General features: G+C 43.9%; 1 long non-coding RNA gene and 1 pseudogene across 1 annotated transcript in view; one reads left to right on the top strand and one right to left on the bottom strand.

Annotated features, from left to right (window-relative positions):
• Positions 1-1,332: 1,332 nt before the first annotated feature.
• LOC135968560 (uncharacterized) lies at positions 1,333-14,971 on the top strand (annotated as a pseudogene).
• LOC135968565 (uncharacterized) overlaps positions 10,322-26,554 on the bottom strand; it is a 17,179-nt gene continuing 946 nt past the window's right edge. Inside the window, exons 2-3 of the long non-coding RNA XR_010583452.1 lie at positions 10,960-11,082; positions 10,322-10,462 (exon numbers count right to left, since the gene is read on the bottom strand). This is a non-coding gene — a long non-coding RNA (uncharacterized lncRNA). The remainder of the gene's footprint in view (positions 10,463-10,959; positions 11,083-26,554) is intronic.

Here is a 26,554-nt window from a genome sequence, read left to right as displayed (position 1 = left end):
TGGCCATAAGGCATTTCCTTTCCCTGTCACGTCCTCCACCCTCCTTCCAACCTCACTGGGGAGCCGCTACCGTCAGTTCCGTGTTAGGTGTCAGAGCAAGCCTTGTACACATGTATTTCTGCATAGTTATGAGACTTTAGGAAAAATTCTGCAGTAAATTAAAATTTTATATATATATATATATTTTTTACTTTAGGTTTGGGGCTACCTGTGAATGAATGGGGTTTGTCATACAGATTATTTCATCATTTAGATATTAAACCCAGTACCCAATAGTTATTTTTTATTTACTTTTTTTTTTGAGACAGAGTTTGGCTCTTCTTGCCCAGGCTGGAGTATAATGGCATGATCTCTGCTCACTGCAACCTCCGCCTCCTGGGTTCAAATGATTCTTCTGCATCAGCCTTCTGAGTAGCTGGGATTACAGGTGTCCACCAGGACATGTGGCTAATTTTTTGCATTTTTAGTAGAGGCAGGGTTTCACCATGTTGGCCAGGCTGGTCTTGAAGTCCTGACTCAGGTGATCCACCTGCCTCGGCCTCTCAAAGTGCTGGGATTAGAGCAATGTATCCCCTTACCTAGCTGAATTTTAGTTTCTGATCTTTCACTGTGGCCATTGTCATCTCGGAAAACATCACTTATGCTCTGTCTCATCTGGATACTGAATGTCACTTGGTGTGTCAATAAAATATTCTAACATTGCTTTTTTTGTTTTGTTTTGTTTTTGGAGACAGAGTCTTGCTCTGTTGCTCAGGTTGGAGTGCAGTGGCTTGAACTCGCCTCACTACAACTTTTGCCTCCAGGTATCAAGCAATTCTCCTACCTCAGCCTTCCCAGTAGCTGGGACCACAGGCTCACGTTGTTACACCTGGCCAATTTTTTGTATCTTAGTAGAGATGGGGTTTCACCATGTTGTCCAGGCTGGTTTTGAACTCCTGAGCTCAGGCAATCTGCTTGCCTTGGTCTCGAACTGCTAGAATTACAGGCGTGAGCCACCATGACTGGCCGCTACCATTTCCATAACGGGAACTCTGCATTGATTTTTTGTTTGTGTCTTTCTTGTATTATCCACAAACATAAAATTCATACTGAGAGGGTATCATGACCTCTTTATAAAGTATAATCAAACACAACTGGGAAGATATCATGTGGTAAAAAGTCCCTTACTCGGATGTCAGAACATTCACTACAATTAAATCCATGCTTTCCCCTCTCTCCTCTTCTCATTTTCTGTAAAGATAAGAACTCGTCCCATAACCATTTGCTTAAAATGTGTTTTCATTTCAGCGTCTATTGACATTCAGGGATGTGGCCGTAGAATTCTCCCAGGAGGAGTGGAAATGCCTGGACCCTGCTCAGAGGACTCTATACAGAGACGTGATGCTGGAGAATTATAGGAACCTGGCCTCCCTGGGTGAGGATAACTTCCCTGCTGGGGGTGTGCCCTTGTGTGTCTTTGCCTTTTCTCTTGTTGCCTCTTGGGAGCCGCATCCTTGCTTGACTAAAATGGAAGCCGTATTGATTTTGAAATGAAAAGCTTCATGATGTAGCATCTGGACTTTCACTGTCCCCTTTGTTTAGATCTTCTGCTTTCTTCATGATAGCTCAGTGGGGCTTCCAGAAGTAAAGTAGGCATAAAACCTTATGGCAGCCGGGCGCGGTGTCTCAAGCCTGTAATCCCAGCACTTTGGGAGGCCGAGACGGGCGGATCACGAGGTCAGGAGATCGAGACCATCCTGGCTAACACGGTGAAACCCCGTCTCTACTAAAAAATACAAAAAAACTAGCCGGGCGCAGTGGCGGGCGCCTGTAGTCCCAACTACTCGGGAGGCTGAGGCAGGAGAATGGCGTGAACCCAGGAGGCGGAGCTTGCAGTGAGCCGAGATCCGGCCACTGCACTCCAGCCTGGGCGGCAGAGCGAGACTCCGTCTCAAAAAAAAAAAACCTTATGGCAGGTCAGGCATGGAGACCCACGCCTGTCATCACTCCCACTTCAAGAGGCCAAGGCTTCTGGATTACTTCAGGTCAGGAGTTCGAGAGAAGCCTGGTCAACATGGTGAAACCCCCTCTGTATTAAAAATACAAACATTAGGCCGGTGTGGTAGCACACATTTGTAATACTAGCTACTAGAATGGCTAAGGAAGGTGAATCGCCTGAACCTAGAAGCAGATGGTTGCAGTGAGCCAAGACTGTGCCTCTGCACTCCAGCCCAGGGAACAGAGCAAGACTGTCTCAAAAAAAAAAAAAGGAAAACAAAACCTTATGGCAGACTTTAAAGATATCCAGTTCTGGTTGGGTATGGTGGCTCACACCTGTAATCTCAGCATTTAGGGAGGCCAAGACAAGGGAATCACCTGAGGTCGGGAGTTCGAGACCAGCCTGACTAACATGGAGAAACCTCCTCTCTACTAAAAATACAAAATTAGCCAAGGGTGGTGCATGCCTGTAATCCCAGTCACTCAGGAGGCTGAGGCAGGAGAATCTCTTGAACTGGGGAGGTGGAGGTTAGATCACGCCATCGTACTCTGGCCTGGGCAACAAAGTGAAACTCCGTCTCAAAGCAAACAAACAAACAAACAAAAAAACCCAGTTTCCTGTTTGCTTCTCCTGTGCTTTCGATTCAGTAGTTCTTGGAAGAGACCTTGATGTCCACATATTACATATTACAATGCTCTGTAAGCCTTAAGAAGTAGGCAGTGAGTGGAGGAATTTGTGAAATATTTTTCTAGATTTTTCTGTAATGTCTTCTTTCCTACTGAAACGTAGGGCTGGGACTCTAGAAAAGCTCCAGCACATTATGTTCCTTTCTTTTTATAAGTAGGAGTCTCTTTCTGCCCTGTTGTCACCATGTAGGGGCAAGGGAAAGAGCCCTGGACTGTGGAGAGTGAAGTGAAAATAGCAACAAAATCCAGCTGGGTGGGAATGTATTACAGGTGTAAAGGCAGGTAAGAGCTCAGATGGGCAGAGTGGAAGCTCCACCTTCCACTAGTGTGTGGGGAAACTCTCTGCAAGTGGGAGAATTCTGTGGGAAAAGGAAAGTTTAAATCCTGAGATCTCAGAATGGACATCTTTCTTTGCTCCTACTTATTTTTCTGCTATTTATTTATTTATTTGACAGAGTCTCGCCATTTTGCCCAGGCTGGAGTACAGTGGCACAATAGTTCACTGCAACCTCTGCCACCTGAGTTCAAGTGGTTCTTCTGCCTCAGCCTCCCAAGTAGCTGGGACTACAGGCATGCATCACCACCACAGCTGGCTAATTTTTGTTTTTTTAGGAGTTTTGCCATTTTGGCAAGTTTGGTCTCAAACTCCTAACCTCAGGTAATTTGCCTGTCTGGGCCTCCCAAATGCTGAGATTACAGGTGTGAGCCACCGCGCCCGGCCCCTCTGCCCTTTAAATGTGTAGTACTTTGATCTTTCTGCCCTCTAGTGGTGCCACAACTCAGAGAAAAAGGCAGAGCCTTTGCTTTATCCTGATGGGCAATAACACCCTGTCACCTGGCTTCTGTGACCTCTTTGGTTTCTTGACCCTGTGGCACAGGGAGGGCTGTGTCAAAGGAGCTCTTTCCCCTGTGGTCTCTCCTTCTGTACTTGATTCCATCTGATGCTCCACTTTCTGTCCCTATAGATCAGACTTGAGGCCTCCATACACCTACCCCTTGACCTCTTCAGGTTCCATCCCATTTCCTGTACTTGGAACACCTAATCAGGAGATGAGAAAACATGGGCTGTGCCTCCTTTGCCTCTGGGACCCAGGATACTGCACAGATCCCTCTGTGCTTCTTCAGATAGTCTGCTTGTCTATTTGAAATATGAAAAAGGCCATGCGCTGTGGCTCATGCCTATAATTCAAACACTTTGAGAGGCTGAGGAGGGTGGATCACTTGAGGTCGGGAGTTTGAGACCAGCCTGGCTAACATGGTGAAACCCCGTCTCTACTAAAAATACCAAAAGTAGCCGGGTGTGGTGGCAGGCGTGTGTATTCCCAGCTACTTGAAAGACTGAGGCAGGAGAATATCTTTTTTTTTTTTTTTTGAGACGGAGTCTCGCTCTGCCGTTTAGGCTGGAGTGCAGTGGCCAGATCTCAGCTCACTGCAAGCTTCGCCTCCCGGGTTGACGCCATTCTCCTGCCTCAGCCTCCCGAGTAGCTGGGACTACAGGCGCCCGCCACCACGCCTGGCTAGTTTTTTGTATTTTTTAGTAGAGATGGGGTTTCACCGTGTTAGTCAGGATGGTCTCGATCTCCTGACCTCGTGATCCGCCCGTCTCGGCCTCCCAAAGTGCTGGGATTACAGGCTTGAGCCACCGCGCCCGGCCAGGAGAATATCTTGAACGTAGGAGGCAGAGGTTGCAGTGAGCTGAGATTGCGCTCCTGCGCTCCAGCTTGGGTGACAGAGCGAGACTCCGTCCTCCCACCAAAAAAAAAAATACGAAAAAACAAATGTGCTTTTCCTACTCTCACATGCTGCTGAGCACAGAATGCCTCCCTTCTGATCACCAAAATGTGTGTATTTCCCCTCAACGACATACAGATTTGGATGGACACAAACTGAATGTCTCGTAGTTGAATTCAGTTCTGACACTGTCTGCCTGGAGTTAGAGTGAGAACTCACAGGTCAAGGGTTGAACTCCAGGCCGTCAAGGCTGCCCCCGACCTCAGACACCAGTTCCAAGTAGTAGATGGTCACATGTTCTTCTGACCAACCAGCTGTAAGTTGAGTTTCGTCAACCCCTTTCTTGGGTTTGATTACTTTGCTAGGGTGGCTCACAAAACTCAGTGAAACACTTTCTTGAGTTCATGATGAAGGATGTTTCACAGGACACAGATGGACAGCCAGATGAGATTCACGGGGTGGGGCAGTAAAATGTAAATCCATAGTCACTCTCTGATATAACAGTTCCACACATGATTGATATAAAACAGAATACAAAGACTATCACACAAAATAGGAAAATGATTATTAAATAAATAAAATCCAACATCATGTATAATATGTAGAAATGAATAACAGTGTACTTAACACTAGAGGCCTCTTTCCAGGGGCTGTGCTCCGCACAAGGAGTGAGGGAAGATTCACTGGGTGTGCCGTGCCCCAGGCCCTGTGTGTGTTCAGCATTTGGAAGCTCTCATCTCCCATAGTTTAGGGATTTGCGTGGAGGCTTCATCACAAAGTCATGATTGATGGTAACTCAGTCTCCAGCCCCTCTCCCCTTCCTGGAGGATGGTGGATGGCAGTGACTGTCCATGCCCCTAGGCCTAGCCTGTTCTTGCTGGTGATCAGCTCCATCCAGGAGACCATAGAGGTTGCCTCATTAGGACAAATCATGCTCCCGCACCCAGGACGTCCCAAGGTCTTTGGAGCTCTGTGTCAGGAACTGGGCAAAAGACCAATATATGCATTTCTTCTTATTCCACAAGGCCCCTCAGCCATTCTTCAGTTGTGCTTCATCCACACTTTACTGGTGTGTGTCACAGGGGAGTAGGTGACTGTTCTGAGATGGTTACTCAGCTGAGTGGGAAAGACAGTTGACAGAAAGACCCTGTATTGGGGCCCAAGGTCCTTGTGGGGAGCATAGGTCACTGGAATGCTGCCTCTGGTACGAAGTTCACTGTTATTTGGTTAAGCCACTACTTTCATCTTGGACATTTCTATATATTACACATGATCTTGGATTTTATTCATTTAATCATCAGTTTCGTGTGTGTGTGTGTGTGTGTGTGTGTGTGTGTGTGTGTGTGTGTATGATGAAGTCTTATTCTGTCTGTCACCCAGGCTGGAGTAGAGTGGCACAATCTTGGCTCACTGCAGCCTCTACCTGCTGGGTTCAAGTGATTCTCATGCCTCAGCCTCCCATATAACTGGGACTACAGGCACCCACCACCACGTCCAACTAATTTTTGTATTTTTAGTAGCTATGAGGTTTCACTATGTTGGCCAGGCTGGTCTCAAACTCCTGACCCCAGGTGATCCTCATGCCTCAGCCTCCCAAAGTGATAGAATTCCAGGCATGAGCCATGTACCCGGCCTCCCTCTACTTTTTTATTGTTCAGTGCTCTTGTAGTTTTACCCATTATTGAAAGTGGAATGTTGAAATCTCCTAGCGTTACAATGGAGCCATTTTTTTTTTTAGTTCTGTAAACATTGGCTTTATATATGGAGCTCTCATATTCATGCATATATATCTCTAGTTATTGTATATTCTTGGTGAATTAACCCTATTATCATGATGTAATATCTTTCCTTCTCTCCAGTAAAATATTTTCAAGTTAAAATATGTTTTAGGTCTGGGTGCGGTGGCTCACGCCTGTAATCCCAGCACTTTGGGAGTCCAAGGTGGGCAAATCATGAGTTCAGGAGTTCTAGACCAGCCTGACCAACATGGTAGAACACTGTCTCTACTAAAAATACCAAAAATAGCCAAGCATGCTAGTGTGCACTAATTCCAGCTACTTGGGAGGTGGAGGGAGAAGAATTGCTTGAACCCAGCAGGCAGAGGTTGCAGTGAGCCGAGATCACACCACTGCACTCCACCCTGGGTGACAGAGCAAGACCCCATCTCTTAAAAAAAAAAAAAAAAATTACTATAACCACCTCTGCTCTCTTGCGATGACATTTGCTTGGAATATTATTTTTATTTTTTGTGTTATTTTCTATTTAAAAATTTTTTTAGATAGAGCGTCTCACTCTATCCCCCAGGGTGGAGTGCAATGGTGGGATTAGGGCTCACTGCAGCCTTGGATTCCTGGGCTTAGGCGATTGGCCCATCTCAGCCTCCCTCGGCAGCTGGTACAGGTGCATGCCACCATGAGGGGCTAATTTATCACTTTTATTTTTCTTAGAGACAGTGTCTTACTGTGTTGTTGAAGTTGGTCTTGATCTCCTGGGCTCAAGAGACCCTCCTCAGCCTCCTGAGTAGCTGGGGTTACAGGCACCAACCTCCATAACTAATTATTGTGTTTTTTTTTTTAATTTTAGTGTATGTGTGTCCATAGGGCTAATATGAGTCTTCTATGAACAACATGTAGTTGGTTCCTGTTGATGGAGCCAGTCTTCGCCTTCTGAGTGCAGAGTTAAATATTTGCATTTGAAGTATTCCTGATGGAAAAGACCTTACCGTTGCCTTTCTGTTACATCTTATCTGCGTGTCTTGTAGGTTGCTTTGTTCTTCATTTCTCATTTACTATTTTTTGTGTATAATTGCTTTTTTGTGTAGATGTGCTTTGACTCCCTTCTTATTTACCTTTTTTTTGTTTGTTTATGACGAAGTCTCACTCTGTTGTCCAGGCTACAGTGCGGTGGTGTGATCTTGGTTAACCACAGCCTTTGCCTGCTGGGCTCAATGGATTCTTATGCCCCAGCTTCCTGAGTAGCTGCAACTACAGGCACCCAGCACCTGCCCAGCTAATTTTTGTGTTTTTAGAAGAGATGGGGTTTCGCCATGTTGGGCAGGCTGGTCTCAAACTCCTGATCTCAAGTAATCCATGTGTCTTGGCTTCCCAAAGCACTAAAATTACAGGCACGAGCTGCCGTGCCCAGCCATTGTTATTATTTTAAATAGTTTTGTCTTTCAGTTTTTAGTAAACATATAAGTGGTTGAAGCATGATTCCAGTGAGACTATAACAACCACGTTAGTGTCCATTCCTTTCAATATGAAGAACCGAAGTGTGTTGTATAGATGTTTGGGCGAGGTTATTGTTGAAGGTATGTTAAACATCTTAAAGTGGTAGCATAATAATGAAACTTGAAATTTCCATTACCTGGCTGGGTGAAATTCTGTCTCTACTGAAAATGCAAATGTTAGCCAGGCATGGTAGTGGGCACCTGTAATCCCAGCTACTCAAGAGGCTGAGGCAGGAGAAACACTTGAATTTGAGAGGTGGAAGTTGCAGGAGCCGAGATGGTGCCATTACACTCCACCCTGGGAGACAGAGTGAGACTCCATCTCAAGGAAACAGAATGAAACAAAACAAAACAAAAATTCCATAACCTGCAAAAACTACTCTATCTCCACTAGAACTCTTTGTTATTTATGTCAGAATTAGTTCTGTGTATGTTGTATTTTCATTAACATATACGCAGTGTTTTCTTCATGCTTTTTTCTTCTAAATGGAAAAGTTGAGTTATAAAGAAAAGGCACACTTATACCGGTTTCTGTATCTGTTTGTTTGTTCATTTATTTATTTATTTACAAGATGGAGTTTTGCTCCTGTTGCCCAGGCTGGATTGCAATGGCATGATCTCAGCTCACTGCAACCTCTGCTTCCTGGGTTTAGGTAATTCTTCTGCCTCAGCCTCCCGAGTAGCTGGGATTATAGGCATGTGCCACCACGCCTGGCTAATTTTGTATTTTTAGTAGAGACAAGGTTTCTCCTTGTTGATCAGGCTGGTCTTGAACTCCCAAACTTAAGTGATCTGCCCACCTTGGCCTCCCCTCCTGAAGTGCTGGGATTACAGGCGTGAATCACCTTTGGTGGGTGCACAGCAACATATTCAAGCTTATGTACAAGGCATTTGAGGTTGAGGCATGGAAAAATACTGAGGCACTGTGTGTATGTTGTTTGTGCATGAGACTATAACTCCTTGACCCTGAAATCAGGACAAGGAGTAGACTGTGTGATAAGAAATGCTGCAAACAGTCTCCTGTGAATGTGGTCTAAGTGCTTTTACAAGGCCATATGTGCCTCATGACCTGACTGCACAGAGCCCCGAGGTGGATGCATTTTGTTTGTCTGAAGTGTCATTTATTTTATTATTATTATTATTATTATTTTGAGATGGAGTTTCACTCTTGTTGCCCAGGCTGGAATGCAATGGCACAATCTCGGCTCATTGCAACCTCTGCCTCCTGGATTTAAGCAATTCTCCTGCCTCAGCCTCCTGAGTAGCTGGGATTACAGGCTTGTATCACCACCCCAGCTAATTTTGTATTTTTAGTAGAGACGTGGTTCCTCCATGTTGGTCAGGCTGGTCTTGAACTCCTAACCTCAAGTGATCCGCCCACCTCGGCCTCCCAAATTGCTGGGATTACAAGCATGAGTCACCATGCCAGGCTGAAGTGTAGTTTAAACAAGCCCTTTAAAAAAAGACTTGGAGGATGGATTCTGGGGCGGCACTCTCTCAGAAGGGTTGATCTCTGCCCCCACTCAGCTGGAATTGTCTGAGTACTTCATTCTTGGAGTTCACTGCAAGCTATAAGCTGCACCATGGCGCCTGGCCTATCTGCTTTTTATTTGCCTTTAATGGAGAACTTTATATATATGTGTGTGGGTTGGAGTTACTCTTTAGCCTTCTTTAATTCCTTTTGTTAATTTTTTTTTTAATTTTTTAATTTCAAAACGGAGGCTCAGTCAGTCACCCAGGCTAAAGTGCAGTGACGTGATCTCAGCTCACTGCAACCTCCAACTTCCAGGTTCAAGCGCTTCTCCTAACTCTACCTTCCAAGTAGCTGGGACTACAGGTGCGTGCCACAATGCCCAGCTAATTTTTTTTTTTTTTTTTTTTTTTTTTTTTTAGCAGAGACAGTTTCACCGTGTTAGGCAGGATGGTCTCGATCTCCCGCCTCAGCCTCCCAAAGTGATGGGATGACAGGCGTGAGCCACCATGCGTTGCTTGCCTCAAGGTTTTTAAAACATGATAGTGCTATTAGATGGTTTGAAGTATTGCAAGGTTTGTAGTACAGACTGTAAACTTCCTTTGTTTAAACAGATTTGTCAGCCTTCAGTGCTGATGATGAGATGCTCCTTCTCCTGTCTCCGTTATCTCGCTGTCCTGTCAGAAAGAGTTTACATTGGCTGGCCTGGGTGGGTCACACCTCTAACCCCAGCATTTTGGGAGGCTGAGGTGGGCAGATCGCTTGAGGTCAGGAGTTTGAGACCATTCTGGCCAACGTGATGAAACCTCGAATCTACTAAACAAACAAAAAAATGGGCCAGGCACGGTGGCTCACACCTGTCATCCCAGCACTTTGGGAGGCCAAGACAGGCAAATCACCTGAGGTCAGGAGTTTGAGACTAGCCTGGCCAACGTGGTAAAACCCCATTTGTACTAAAAATACAACAATTAGCTGGGCGTGGTGGCTTGCACCTGTTATCCCAGCTACTCGGGAGGCTAAGGTAGCAGAAATACTTGAACCAGGGAGGCAGAGGTTGCAGTGAGCCAAGATCATGCCACTGCACTCCAGCCTGGGTAACAGAGTGAGACTCCAGGCTGAGGAGGGAGAATCTCTTGAGGCAGGAAAATTGGGCCACTACACTGCAGTCTGGGTGATACAGCATCACTTGGTCTCAACAACAAACAATAAAGGAAGTAGCTTAAACTGGGAGGCTGAAGACACAGACATTTATTTCTCATGAATTTGGAAAGTTGGAAATCCAAGAGCGAGGTGCCAGCCACATTGGTTCCTGGTGAGAGCCTTCTTCATGGTTTAGCCCAGCCATCTCCCTGCCGTATTCTCACATGCTGGAAAGAGAAACAGGCAGTGAGCTCTTTAATATCTCTTTTTATAAAAGCACGAGTCCTATTCACTAGTAGTCAACACCCATGACCAAATTCTCTCAAAGGCCCCATCTGCAGGAACATCCTATTGGAGAATACGAACTCTGAACATGGCTTTTGGTCAATAAGAACATTCAGACCTGGGAGCCTGAATCATGTTTATGTTTTTATTGTGCGATTTGTTTTCTAAAATGTTTCCTATAATCTGTTTATAAATTTACCCAGTACACATTCTATGTTTTGTATGTTATGCATAGTAAACTAGATAACTAAGGGCAATGCATATATATAGAATTGCTCTGAGGCTGGGCACGGTGGCTAACGCCTGTAATCCCAGCACTTTGGGAGTTCAAGGCGGGTGGATCACCTGAGGTCAGGAGTTGGAGACCAGACTGGCCAACATGGTGAAACCCTGTCTCTACTAAAAATACAAAAAATTAGCCAGACATTGTGGTGCACACCTGTAATTCCAGCTGCTCAGGCATCTGAGAAAGGAAAATCGCTTGAACCCGAAGGTTGTAGTGAGCTGAGATCATGCCATTGCACTCCAGCCTCCAGCCTGGGCAACAGGAGCAAAACTCTGTCTTAAAAAATAAAATTAAATTAAATTAAATTAAAATATAAATAACAAAAAGAATTGCTACATTGCCTAGCTGTTACATAACTGCAGTTGTCACATCATAATTACAATCTTTGACACCGTTAGTCATAACTTTTTAAAAATTTTTTTTGAGATGGAGTCTCAGCCTGTTGTCCAGGCTGGATTGCAATGGTGTGATCTCGGTTCACTGCAACCTTATAATGCTGTGTATTTTCTTGACCTCATACATCAGAAGGTAGTGATCTTAACATGTATTTCAGTTCTTATATTGTGTGCTGGTGGTAAGTAGAAGTTGTGGCTTTTTTCTTAATGGAATTGTTTAGAATTCAGCAGGCTGTATAAATATACTTATTATTTGCTTGCTGGTTTTGCGAATTACAATATTTTACTAATTAAGTTTTATGATTTTACATCAGGCTTTTTGGTATGTGGTATGGAATATAACGGACACACTCCACTCATTAATGTCAAAAGTGCCACCGGGAGCCTTGGCTCATGCCTGTAATCCCAGGAGTTTCAGAGGCTGAGGCGGGTGGATCACTTGAAGTCAAAAGTTTGAGGCCAGCCTGGCCAACATGGTGAAACACCATCTCTACTAAAAACACAAAAATTAGCCAAGCATGGTGGTGTGTGCCTGTAATCCCAGCTACTCGGTAGGCTGAGGCAGGAGAATTACTTGAACCCAAAAGCAGAGGTTGCAGTGAGCCGACATCAGGCCATTGCACTCGAACCTGTTATGATAAAGCTAGACTTCATCTCAAAAATATAAAAATACAAAAAACTTTTTAAAAATGTCACAACATGCCTTTTCTGCATGGATATAAGTAATTTTATGACAGTTATTCAGAAAAATGCTCTGTTAATTTTTTTTTCTTTTTTGAGATAGAGTCTCACTTTGTCAACCAGGCTGAAGTGCAGTGATGTGATCTCGGCTCACTGCAACCTCTGCCTGTTGGGTTCAAGCCATTCTTGTGCCTCAGCCTCCCAAGTAACCAGGACTACAGGCATGGGCCACCATGCCTAGCTAATTTTTGTAATCTTTTCTTATTTTCTCAGTGCTATGATTGTTTGACAATACAGAATTTCCATTGATTTTGGTTGTCCTTACAGTAGCTTGTTGTGGATTATTTATCGATATAGTATATTGTGTGGTTCTTTAGCCTTTATTTGTACACAGTAAATATGCTGCAAATATGAAGAATATATATTTTTTCTCTTCTTTGATGTGACAGTGATATGTTTTTTGCAAACAGTTATACACCTTAAGTTCACATTGGAAAAATACTCCTTACTTTAGGCTTATACATGTTTGCCCCCATCAGTGTTTTGTCATGATGTTGGAAATAGGCTTCCGTACAAATAATTTGAAGTACATGTAATTGTCCTTATTTATTAAAGAACCTTACTCCTTTTGTGTTCCTAAACTTGGAAGATCATGTTTGGGAAGTTTAAAAATAAGTATTGTTTTTTGTGTCATATACACATTTTAGTATTATTTACCATCTGTACTTAATTGGAAACATATTGGTGTTTATATTTTGTAGCTATCTCTTCCAAATGCATGATGAATATGTTCTCATCAACAGGGCAAGGCAATACAGAAGTGATCCACACAGGGACATTGCAAAGACAAGCAAGTCATCACATTGGAGATGTTTGCTTCCAGGAAATTGAGAAAGATATTCATGACTTTGTGTTTCAGTGTCAAGAAGATGGAAGAAATGGCCATGAAGCACCAATGACAAAAATAGAAAAGATGACTGGGAGTACAGACCAATATGAGTAAAGGCATGCTGGAAACAAGCCTATTAAAGACCAGCTTGAATCAAGCTTTCATTCACATCTGCCTGAACTGCACATATTTCCGACTGAAGAGAAAATTGATAATCAAATTGAGAAGTCTATCAACAATGCTTCCTCAGTTTCAACATCCCAAATAATTTCTTGTAGGCCCAAAACACATATTTCTAATAAGTATGGGAAGAATTTCCTGCATTCTTCATTACTCACACAAAAACAGGAAGTACACATGAGAGAGAAATCTTTCCAATGTAATGAGAGTGGCAAAGCCGCCAATTGTAGCTCATTCTTTTTTTTTTTTTTTTGGAGACGGACTCTCGCTCTGTCGCCCAGGCTGGAGTGCAGTGGCCGGATCTCAGCTCACTGCAAGCTCCGCCTCCCGGGTTCACACCATTCTCCTGCCTCAGCCTCTGGAGTAGCTGGGACTACAGGCGCCCGCCACCTCGCCCGGCTAGTTTTTTGTATTTTTTAGTAGAGACGGGGTTTCACCATGTCAGCCAGGTTGGTCTCGATCTCCTGACCTCGTGATCCGCCCGTCTTGGCCTCCCAAAGGGCTGGGATTACAGGGGTGAGCCACCGCGCCCGGCTGTAGCTCATTCTTAAGGGAACACCAAATAATGCCCTTAGAAGAGAAACAATATAAATGCGATGTATGTGTCAAGGTCTTTCATCAGAAGCGATACTTTGCATGCCATCATAAATGTCACACTGGTGAGAAACCTTACAAGTATAATGAGTGTGGCAAGACCTTCAGTCAAAATTCAGCTCTTGTAATTCATAAGGCAATTCATACTGGAGAGAAACCTTATAAGTGTAATGAATGTGGCAAGGTTTTTAATCAACAATCAAACCTTGCACGTCATCATAGACTTCATACTGGAGGGAAACCTTACAGACGTGAAGAATGTGACAAAGTTTTCAGTCCCAAATCACACCTTGAAAGACATAGGACAATTCACACTGGAGAGAAACCATACAAATGTAAGGTTTGTGACAAGGCTTTTGGGAGTATTTTACACCTGACACTACATACTAGAATTCACACTGGAGAGAAACCGTACAAGTGTAATGAGTGTGGCAAAGGTTTTGGTGGGTAGTCAACACTTATTCACCATCAAGCAATCCATGTTATAGGGAAACTTTACTAATGTAATGATTGTCACAAAGTCTTCAGTAATGCTACAACCATTGCAAATCATTGGAGAATCCATAATGAAGAGAGATATTACAAGTGTAACAAATGTGGCAAATTTTTCAGACATCGTTCACACCTTGCAGTTCATTGGCAAACTCATACAGTAGAGAAACCTTACAAATGTGATGATTGTGGCAAGGTGTTCAGTCAAGCTTCATCTTATGCAAAACATAAGAGAATTCATACAGGAGAGAAACCTCACAAGTGTGATGATTGTGGCAAAGCCTTTACTTCACGTTCACACCTCATTAGATATCAGAGAATGCATACTGGACAGAAATCTTACAAATGTCATCAGTGTGGCAAGGTCTTCAGTCTGAGATCTGAGGTTACTCCTTGCAGAACATCAGAAAATTCATTTTTGAGATAATTGTTCCAAATGCAATGAGTATAACAAACCATCAACCATTAATTGGCAATAGAGTCATTTCAGCACTGACTTGAGTTTGAGTTGACTTAACATTGAGTTCAAGCATTAACTGACATTAAAGTGTTTATGTTAAGAGGATTGGGCCATGCAGGGTGGCTCACACCTGTAATGTCAACACTTTGGGGGGCCAAGATGGGTAAATCACTTGAGGTGAGGAGTTTGAGACCAGCCTGGCCAACAGATGTGAGTCACTTTTCCCAGTTTGCTTTTTGTTTCTTTAACAAAAACTGATAGGGATTTTCATGGGTATTGTGTTGAATCTAAATCACATTGGGTTATATAATCATTTAACAATATTAATTTTTTCCAGTCCATCAATATGGGTTGTATCTCTATTTAATCATTTTGATGAATGTTTGTAGATTTCAAAGTAGAAACTTTTCATCTTTTTACTTTTATTCCTAAGTATTTCTTACTTTAAGTAAACCACCTCCCAGGTTCAAGCAATTCTCCTGCCTCAGCCTTTCAAGTAGCTGGAACTATAGGAGCATGTTGCCATGCCCGGATAATTTTTTCATATTTTAGTAGAGACGAGGTTTCACCATGTTACCCAGACTTGGGCAATCCGCCTGCCTCAGCCTCCCAAAGTGCTATGGTTAGGTTACAGGCATGAGCCACCGTGCCTGCCCCAGGGATATATTTCTGAAGGACTTGGGAACTCTCTTTGAAAGGCAAACAACAAGGAAGATAATATTTGTATCTCAGTAAGAAATTAAGTAATTCAAACCTTAAATACTTCCAATTTAAAGCTATGGACCTTTAAATAATTCTGAGCCTTGAGAGGAATGTAGTCATGCAACCTGAGTCCAGTGGTATGCAGGCGCAACTTCTAAGAGTTTTCCTGTAGGTAGTTAGGAAAACTAAGCAGTCCCAGAGAAAGACCTCCTCTGATCGTTGTCCCTTCTTCTGGAGTGATAAAGTACCTTCCTTGAAGTGTATCAATCTGTAACCAATCAAGTTGCTGCACCCTATGCACTGGTCTTGAATGGAAAATGTGGTGATTCTGCTAAAGCTTTTCTGGCTTTCCCTATGTCTGTGAAACCTTAACGTCTCTACTTGGGAATGCTGATCCCATTCATTTGGAGTTGACGTTTCGAGGTGGCGCTCTTCAAACTATGTGTTCAAATGATCTATACTTAATCATGTAGTTTAAATTTTATTATGTACTGCTGACATCAGTTTCTGTCGTATTGTAGGAGCCTCACAAGAGAGGTCACCTTTCACCATGTTGTAAAACTCACACTTGCCAAAAAGACATGGGTTCGGGTTTTTCTTCCTTCTTCTGGATGAAGTTAAGTAGCTGACACAGATGGTCAACTATGTTAACAAGTAGAGCCAGGATGAACTATGTGTGACCAAGAGTGTTATCAGTTCCTCTCCCCTGAGGACTGATTAGTGTTTATGTTGAAAACATGTACTTAATGGGTTGTATAGAACAGGGAAGTTTCTTTCTCTCTTTTCAACCTCTCAGCTGTTTGCCTCTATCTCCCATTGTCAGGCCTCTGAGCCCATGCTAAGCTGTCATATCCCCTGTGACCTGCATGTATACATCCAGATGGCCTGAAGCAACTGAAGAACCACAAAAGGTGACATTCCACCACTATGATCTGTTCCTGCCCCACCCTGACTGATCAATTGACCTTATGACAATACACCCTTCCTGTCCTTGCGATAATGAACTTTGTGATATTCTCCCGCCCTTAAGAAGGGTACTTTGTAATATTCTCCCTGCCCTTGAGAATGTACTTTGTGAGAGCCACTGCTTGCCCACAAAAAATTGCTCCTAACTCAACCGCCTATCCCAAACCTTTAAGAACTAATGATAACCCGACCACCCTTTGCTGACTCCTTTCTCGGACTCAGCCCGCCTGCACCACCCAGGTGAAATCAACAGCCTTGTTTCTCACACAAAGCCTGTTTGGTGGACTCTCTTCACATGGATGTGCATGACATTTGGTGACAAAACCCTGGACAGGGGGACTCCTTTGGGAGACCAGCTCCCTATCCTCACCCTCACCCCATGAGGAGATCCACCTACAACCTCAGGTCCTCGGACCAACCAGCCCAAGTAACATCTCACCAATGTTAAATTGGGTAAGCGGCCTCTTTTTACTCTCTTCTCCAACCTCTCTCACTATCCTTCAACCTCTTTCTCCTTTCAATTTCTGTGCCACCCTTCAATCTCTCCCCTTAATTTCAATTCCTTTCCTTTTCTGGTAGAGACAGAGGAGATGCATTTTATCCGTGAACCCAAAACTGCAGCGCCGGTCACGGACACGGGAAGACAGTCTTCCCTTGGTGTTTAATCACTGAGGGGACACCTGCCTGATTGTTCACCCACATTTCAGAGGTGTCTGATCACCGTGGGGAAGACTACCTTGATCCTTCACCTTGGTGGCAAGCAACACCTCCCCTGGGGGGCAACTACCTTCCACCCCCATCTCTCCGTGTCTCTACCCTTTCTTTTTTCTGGGCTTGCCTCCTTCAGTTTGGGCAACCTTCTACCCTCCATTCCTCCTTCCTTTCCCCTAGCCTGTGTTCTCAAGAACTTAAAACCTTTTCAACTCACACCTGACCTAGAACCTAAAAGCCTTACTTTCTTCTGCAACACCGCTTGACCCCAATACAAACTCGACAATTGTTCTAAATAGCCAGAAAATAGCACTTTTACTTTCTCCATCCTATAAGATCTAGATAATTCTTGTCGTAAAATGGGCAGATGGTCTGAGGTGCCTGATGTCCAGGCATTCTTTTACACATCAGTCCCTTCCTAATCTCTGCTCCCAATGTGACTCATCCCAAATCTTTCTTCTTTCTCTCCTGTTCCTTCAGTCTCCACTCCAAACTCTGAGTCCTTTGAATCCTTCTGTTCTATGGACCCATCTGACCTTTCCCCTCCCCAGGCTGCTCCTCACCAGGCCAAGCCAGGTCCCAATTCTTCCTCAGCCTCCACTCCTCCACCCTATAATCCTTCTATCACCTCCCCTCCTCACACCTGGTCTGGCTTACAGTTTCATTCTGCAGCTCGCTCTCCCGAACCTGCCCAACAATTTCCTCAGAAAGGTGGCTGGAGCTGAAGGCATAGTCAGGGTACCTGTGCCTTTTTCTCTATCAGACCTCTCTCAGATCAGTCAGCACTTAGGCTCTTTCTCACCAGACCCCACTAAATATATATGGGAATTCCAATATCTAACTCTGTCCTACAATTTAACCTGGAGTGACTTAAATGTCATCCTAACTTCTACCCTCTCCCCAGATGAACGGGAAAGAGTTTTTTCTCTAACCGTCTTACAGATGTGGCTGGAGCTGAAGGCATAGTCAAGGTTAATGCTCCTTTTTCTTTAGCCGACCTCTCCCAAATCAGTTAGCATTTAGGCTCTTTTTCATTAAATATAAAAACAGCCCAGGCCGGGCACGGTGGCTCAAGCCTGTAATCCCAGCACTTTGGGAGGCCGAGACGGGCGGATCACGAGGTCAGGAGATCGAGACCATCCTGGCTAACACGGTGAAACCCCGTCTCTACTAAAAAATACAAAAAACTAGCCGGGCAAGGTGGCGGGCGCCTGTAATCCCAGCTACTCGGGAGGCTGAGGCAGGAGAATGGCGTAAACCCGGGAGGCGGAGCTTGCAGTGAGCTGAGATCCGGCCACTGCATTCCAGCCTGGGCAACAGAGCGAGACTCCGTCTCAAAAAAAAAAAAAAAAAAAGGCCCAGTTCATGGCCCGTTTGGCAACAACCCTTAGACGCTTTCCGGCCCTAGACCCAGAGAGACCAGAAGGCCGTCTTATTCTCAATATACACTTTATTACCCAATCCACTCCTGACATTAGAAAAAGCTCTGAAAATTAGATTCTGGCCTTCAAACCCCACAGCAGAACTTAATTAACCTCGCCTTCAAGGTGTATGATAATAGAGAAGAGTTGCAATTATTTGCCTCCGCTGTGAGAAAAACCCCAGCCACATCTCCAGCACACAACAACTTCAAAACACCTGAACTACAGCAGCCAGGTGTTCCTCTGGGACCTCCTCCCCCAGGATCTTGCTTCAAATGCCAAAAATCTGGCCACGGGGCCAAGGAACGCCCACATCCCAGGATTCCTCCTAAGCCATGTCCCATCTGTGTGGGACCCCACTGGAAATTGAACTGTCCAACTTGCCTGGCAGCCACTCCCAGAGTCCCTAGAGCTCTGGCCTAAGGCTCTCTGACTCCTTCCCAGATCTGCTCGGCTTAGTGGCTGAAGACTAATGCTGCCTGATATTGCCTTGGAGGCCTCCTGGACCATCACGGATGCTGAACTTCAGGTAACTCTCCCAGTAGAGGGTAAGTCCATCCCCCTTCTTAATCAATATGGAGGATACCCACTCCAAGTTACCTTCTTTTCAAGTGCCTGTTTCCGTTGCCTCCATACCTGTTGTGGGTATTGATGGCCAGGCTTCTAAACCCGTTAAAACTCCCCAACTCTGGTGCTAACTTGGACAACATTCTTTTATGCACTCCTTTTTAGTTATGCCCACATGCCCAGTTTCCTTATTAGGTCAAGACATTTTAACCAAATTATCTGCTTCCCTGACTATTTCTCAGCTACAGCCTCACCTCATTGCCACCTTTCCCCCCAGTTCAAAGCCTCCTTCGTGTCTTCCTCTCATATCCTCCCCACCTTAACCCACAGGTATGGGAAACCTCTACACCCTCCCTGGGAGGGAGAAACATTACAAATGTCATGATTGTGGCAAGGTTTTCAATGAAACTTCATCTTATGCAAAACAGGAGAATTCATACAGGAGAGAAACCTCACAAGTGTGATGATTATGGCAAAGATTTTACTTCACGTTCACACCTCATTAGACATCAGAGAATTCATACTGGACAGAAATTTTAAAATGTCATCAATGTGGCAAGATCTTCAGTCTGAGGTTCCTCCTTGCAGAACATCAGAAAATTCATTTGGGAGATAATTGTTCCAATGCAATGAGTATAACAAACCATCACGCATTAATTGACATTAGAGTCAATTCAGCATTGACTTGAGTTTGAGTTGACTTAACATTGAATTCAAACATTAATTGACATTTAAGTGTTTCTATTAAGAGGACTGGGCCAGGTGTGGTGGCTCATGCCTGTAATCCCAACACTTCAGGGGGCCAAGACGGGTAGATTACTTGAGGTCAGAAGTTTGAGATCAGCCTGGCTGACAAACATGAGCCACTTTTCCCAACCTGTTTTTTGTTTCTTTGACAAAAACGGATAAGGATTATTACGGGTTCTGTGTTGAATCTAAATCACATTGGGTTAAATAATTATTTAACAGTATTGATTTTTCCAATCCATCAATATGTGTTGTATCTCTCTTTATATAAAGTTTTTAATCATTTTGATGAATGTTTATAGGTTTAAAGGTACAAAGTTCTCACCTTTTTACGTTTATTCCTAAGTATTTCTTACTTTAAGATCTCTAGCAAATGAAAGTGTTTTTAAATTTTATTTTATAATTATTTATTAATGTATCAAAATTCAACTAATTTTTGATGCTGATAATTTATTCTGTAAATACACCGAATGTGTTTATTAGTTACAGTAGTATTTTGGTTGACTATTTATGATTTTTTTACGCAGAAGATTACATCATCTACAAACTAATATAATTTTACTTCTTTCTGATTTGGATGAGTTTCATTCGTTTTGCTATTTAATTGTTCTGGCTAGGACAGCCAATATTTATTGAGTAGAAGGAGTGAGAGCATTTTTGCATCATGTGAAATTCTACAGGAAAAGCATTCCATTTTCCCTGCTTGATTATTTCTGCATTGGTCATTTCATGGATGCTCTTTCTATTGTTGAGGTAAATTTCCTTCTCTATTTTGTTTTGGATATCCATGATGACTGGATGTTGAATTTTGTGAAATGCTTTTTCTCCATCTATTGAGATGATGTGGTTTTCACCTTTCATTCTGTTCAAGTGGCTTATCACATTGATTTGCTTGAGTATGTTGAACCATCCTTGCATCCCAGAAATAAGTGGCACTTGAATATCTACAATCCTTTTTATATCCTCTTGAATACAGTTGCCTGTACAAGGGGTCCTTAAGAAGTTCATGGAAAAATACATATTATGAGAAAATTGTGCATAAATTTCACACCCTTTACACCCAAATGAACCGATACAAATCTGTTTTAACATGTCTGAACAGGCTCTAGTTTGAGGCACTCAGAAGGATAAGACATGAGTTTGAAAAGAGACTATATCAAAGCAGTACAAATTCTGCTAAAATTGAAACAAGAAAAAACATCAACTTTCTGATTAGAACAGATGAAGTGGGTCAGGCCTGTAATACCAGCACTTTCAGAGACCGAGACAGGTGTGGCATGTGAGCGCAGGTATTCAAGACCAGAATGGGCAACATGGCAAAACCCCCTTCTCTACAAAAAAAATCTAAAAATTATCTGGACATGATGGCATATGCCTGCAGTCTCAACTACTGTGGAGTCTGTGGTGGGAGGATGGCTTGGGCTTGGGAGGTCGAGGCTGCAGTGAGCTGTGATCATGCCACTGCACTCCAGTGTAAGTGACAGAACAAGACACTGTCTCAAAAGAATACTTATGGTAAAGTTTGGGTAGAGACATAATTAAATCATTAATCCTTCATGAAAATGTTATGGTGATGATGCCCCCCAAAAATCGCCAGTTTGTAAATGGATAACTCATTTTGAGTTGGTACAAGACAATGTTGAAAGTGATGCATGGAGTGGCAGGCAGACCATCCACATCAGTTTTACAGACAAAAATTAATCTTATTTGTGCCGTAATGAAGAGGACTGACAGCTAACAGCTGAAAAAATAGGAGTTTGAGACCAGCCTGGTTAACATGGTGAAACCCCATCTCTACTACAAATACAAAAATTAGCTGGGTATGGTGGTGGGTGCCTGTAATCCCAGCTACTTGGGAGGCTGAGGCAGGAGAATCGCTAGAACCCTGTAAGTGGAGGTTGCAGTGAGCCAAGATGGCACCATTGCACTCCAGCCTGGGGAACAAGAGCAATACTCCGACTCAAAAAATAAATAAAAATAAATAAAGATGTCAAGCCCCTTCTTTTCTTTTCTTCACCATCGTAGTGTGCACTTGACTCTGCTTCTCACCATGTTCTCTCAAGAGAGTTTCAGGATTAAGAGATTCCTGGCCAAGAAACAAAAGTAAAATCATCCGATTCCTCTAGTGGATTCAGATGAAAACTGGTAGTAAAATCGGGTACGACTCTAAAAGGGTACATTGGAGAAGAACCAAGATGGGTCTATAAAGAATTGCAGATGAGATAGCACACATATTTATGCTGTCTAAGCGTCACAATCACGTTACCGTATCAAACTGAAAATGTCACCACTATCTGGAGAGTTGGACATTTTTTATTGCTAATGTATTTTTTCTCTCTGACTTTGTTATGAATGCATACATTGGCTGGGTTCAACAATAAATATGTGAGACTTTTCATTTCAAAAAGATAAAGTAAAATGATGTAATTCCATAGAGATCCATAATTTGTGAACTGCTTTTGGATTTTTTGAGATGGAGACTCCACTGGGTTCAGTGGATCACACCTGTGGTCCTGGCACTTTGGGAGACTAAGGTAGGATGGTTGCTTGAGGCCAGGAGACTCCTGGGAATCTTCTCGTCTCTCCTAACCCACTTCATGATAGACCCTTGGACTTCACTGTTATGGAAAAATCTATATAAAGCAATATCAGTGTGTCAAAGCATTATGTCAGTCACAAGCTTGTGAAAGAAAAATAAAAATTGCTAAGCCAAAGAGAAAAGTCAAGCTGGGAACTGTGTCAGACAAACCTGCCTCCCATTTTATTCCTAGACAAGATAGCTACAAGTATTTAAAAAACAGTTACAGAGAGGCTGGGTGCGGTGATCACCTGAGGTTGGGAGTTCGAGACCAGCCTGACCAACACGGAGATACCCCATCTTTACTAAAAATACCAAATTAGCCAGGCATGGTGGTGCCTGCCTGTAATCCCAGCTACTCAAGAGGCTGAGGTAAGAGATTCACTTGAACCCAGGAGGTGAAGGTTGCGGTGAGCAGAGATTGGGCCACTGCACTCCTGCTTGGGCAAGAGTGAAACTGTCTCAAAAAACAGGAAGGAAGGAAGGAAGGAGAAAAGCTACAATACTCCCCTCACTAACTGGGAACCTCAGGATCTTCACCCTAAAATAGTTCTGTTGAATTACTCCTTGGTAAGGTAAACTGATAGCTTATCTGCCCAAGCGTGGGACAGAACCCGTCCCTCTGCACACCTGAGACAAATGCCTATCCGATTGCTTCACCTGCCCTATTTATGTAAAAATTCAGAGCCACTGAACCAGACTAAGGCATAAGTGACTATCCTCTACTCCCTCTCATATATAAATTGTGTATTCAGTGGAAGGCTGATCAGTCACTCAAAGAATGTGATCATTTGTTATCTACCTGTGACCCGGAAGCCCCCAGTTCGTTTTTCCACCTTTCCAGACCGAATTAATGTACATCTATGTACTGATTGATGTCTCATGTCTCTGTAAAATGAGTAAAATCAAGTTACAGCCTGAACACTTGGGCACACGTCGTCAGGACCTCCTGAGGCTATCGGGGTGCATTTTTAACATTGGCAAAATAGATTTCTAAATTGATTGAGACCTGTTAGATACTTTTGGTTCACAAGCTCATGAACACAGAAAAAAAAGACTAGCACAAAATCAGTTCCAGAATGACCGAGATGCCGCCATTGCACTCCAGTCTGGGCAACAAGAGAGAAACTGCGTCTCAAAAAACAGTAAAAGAAAAGAAAAGAACTAGGTGTAATGCAAAACACTAAATCAGTTCCAATTTCTGAACGACTTCATATTTATTCAACATAGGGAAATGCTCTTCAACTTTGTGTGATTAGATTCCATTTGTGAATGATAGATTTCTAATATTTGATTAAAATAAAAACCCATGCTATGTAATTTTAGCCAATTTAAAGCTGCAGATAATAAATGATCAATTATATACATACATGAAACTTACTAATATTTCACTCAGTATTGCTATTGTTATGTTCTTGAGGCAGACGCTCAGTCAGATACATTACCAGAGATTGGTGTCGTCCATATTTGTGCTTAGGACTCTGTGGTACATGAGTGTATAAATTGTTAAACAGGAACCTAGGACAGCTAGAGCGTGGAGGCGATACCTGGAACAAGACTGGGGCGGGGCAAGAGGGAGGAGGCTGCCTGGGGGTCAGGCCATACAGCGGGAAAGGGCAGAACCAGAGGGTTATCGTCATCTTGGGGGCGGGGTCTGGAGGGGGTGTTGTTCTGAAGGGCGTGGGCCTGCAAGGGTCGGGTTTGGGCTCTCTCAATTGGGCCCCGGATGTCGCCTACCGTCATCCTCTTGCCGGCCTGGACTAAATCCTCCGGGTTCTGATTGGTGGATTGGTTCTGATGTGCCGTGATATTACCCCTAATATCATAGACCTTTCCTGCCCGTTTCAAGTTAGTGTTTCAAACAATCGAAGGTAAAACAACATATTGTAGTGGGCCATCAGTACTGAACGCTGAATCGTTTTTCCTCTTAAGTAGAAAATGGTTTTTTTTGTTTTTTTGGTTTTTTTTGAGACGGAGTCTCGCTCTGTCGCCCAGGCTGGAGTGCAGTGGCCGGATCTCAGCTCACTGCAAGCTCCGCCTCCCGGGTTCACGCCATTCTCCTGCCTCAGCCTCCCGAGTAGCTGGGACTACAGGCGCCCGCCACCTCGCCCGGCTAGTTTTTTGTATTTTTTTTAGTAGAGACGGGGTTTCACCGTGTTAGCCAGGATGGTCTCGATCTCCTGACCTCGTGATCCGCCCGTCTCGGCCTCCCAAAGTGCTGGGATTACAGGCTTGAGCCACCGCGCCCGGCCAGAAAATGGTTTTAATGTAAAGCGCCTTGTTTGAGCAGGTAGAGTCCTGGAGGCGGGGCGGGCGAGCTCCCCTCAGACTGGGGCAGCGTAGTGGGGAGGGGCAGGGACCTCCGTAAAGGGGTGGAGTGGGGGGCTGGTTGAAGAGGGGACTGACAATTAGAATCAGGAGAACTGCTTGAACCCAGGAGGTGGAGGTTGCAGTGAGCTGAGATTACACTCCTGGGCGACAGAGCAATACTCCCTCTCAAAGAAAAAAGAGTTTTCCTGTCAATAATTAGGAAGACTAAGCAGCCCCAGAGCTAAGACCTCATGGGATCATTGTTACTTCTTATGGAGTGATAAAGTAGACTTCCTCAAATTGTATCAGTCCATAACCAAACAAGTTGCTGCAGCCTATGCACTGGTCTTGAATGAAAACTGTCATGATTCTGCTAAAGATTCTCTGTCTTTCCCTGTATGTGAAACCTTAACGTCTCTACTTTGGAACGCTGATCCCATTCATCTGGAGTTGATGTTTCCAGGTGGCTATCCTCAAGCTTTGTGTTCACGTAAACTCAATACTTAATCATATATTCTAAATTTTATTATTTACTGCTGACATCAGTTTCTGTTGGATTGCAGGCACCTGACCAGAGAGGGCACCTGTCGCTATGTTGTAAAACTCACACGTGTCAAAAAGGCACGGGTTGGGGTTTTCCCCCTCCCTCTAGATGAAGCTAATTAGTTGACACAGATGGCCACCTCCATTACCGGTGTGAGCCAGGATGAACTATGTGTGACCAAGGGTGTTGTTAAGTCCTCTTCCCTGAGGGCTGATTAGTGTTTATCTTGAAAACGTGTATTCAACGGGTTGTATAGAATAGCGAAGTTTCTTTGTCTCTTTTCAACCTCTCAGCTGTTTGTCTCTATTTTCCCATCATATTCTGGCTTAAGGCTTATTTATTAATAAAGTGGTTTTTATTTCTCTCACTATTATCGTCGTGAAGATGAGTTCTCATTTGGGAAAAGATTTTGTTTTGTTTTGTTTTCCATTATATTTTCTCAAAATTTAAAGAGTAAAATAAGGAATATTTTTGGGGCCAGGCATGGTGGCTTATGACTATAATCCCAGCACTTTGAGAGGCTGAGGCAGGCAGATCACTTGAAGTCAGAAGTTCCAGACCAACCTAGACAACATAGTGAAACCCCGTCTCTAAAAATTAGAGAGGAGGTTTTTAAAATACAAAATTAGCTGGGCATGGTTGCGCGCGCCTGTAATGTCAGCTACACCAGAGGCTGAGACAGGAGAATCGCTTCAACCCACGAGACAGGGGTTGCAGTGAGCCCAGATCTCGCCACTGCATTCCAGCTTGGCCAACAGAGAAAACTGTGTCTCAAGAATAGAAAAAAGTAAGGGGGCCGGGCGCGGTGGCTCAAGCCTGTAATCCCAGCACTTTGGGAGGCCGAGACGGGCGGATCACGAGGTCAGGAGATCGAGACCATCCTGGCGAACACGGTGAAACCCCGTCTCTACTAAAAAAATACAAAAAACTAGCCGGGCGAGGTGGCGGGCGCCTGTAGTCCCAGCTACACAGGAGGCTGAGGCAGGAGAATGGCGTAAACCCGGGAGGCGGAGCTTGCAGTGAGCTGAGATCCGGCCACTGCGCTCCAGCCCCGGCGACAGAGCGAGACTCCGTCTCAAAAAAAAAAAAAAAAAAAAAAAAAGAATAGAAAAAAGTAAATATAAAAAAGAAAATAAGCCAGGAGCGGTGGCTCACGCCTGTAATCCCAGCACTTTGAGAGGCCGAGGCGGGCAGATCATTTGAGGTCGGAAGTTTGAGACCAACCTGACCAACATGGAGAAATCCCATCTCTACTAAAAATACAAAATTAGCAGGGCATGGTGGCACGTTCCTGTAATCCCAGCTACTTGGGAGTTTGAGGCTTGAGAATCGCTTGAACCCAGGAGGTTGCGGTGAGCCGAGATCGCGCCAATGCTCTCCAGCCTGGGCAAGTAGAGCAAAACTTCATCTCAAAAAAAAAAAAAAAAAAAAAAAGTAATAGATCTCTTACACAAATACGCTGGGACAACTAACTAGATATCCACGTGGAAAAGAATAATGTTGGATCCCTA

Source organism: Macaca fascicularis, chromosome 19, assembly GCF_037993035.2.
Source record: "Macaca fascicularis isolate 582-1 chromosome 19, T2T-MFA8v1.1".
Taxonomy (NCBI): Eukaryota; Metazoa; Chordata; class Mammalia; order Primates; family Cercopithecidae; genus Macaca; species Macaca fascicularis.
This window is presented reverse-complemented; position numbering and strand designations above follow the sequence as displayed.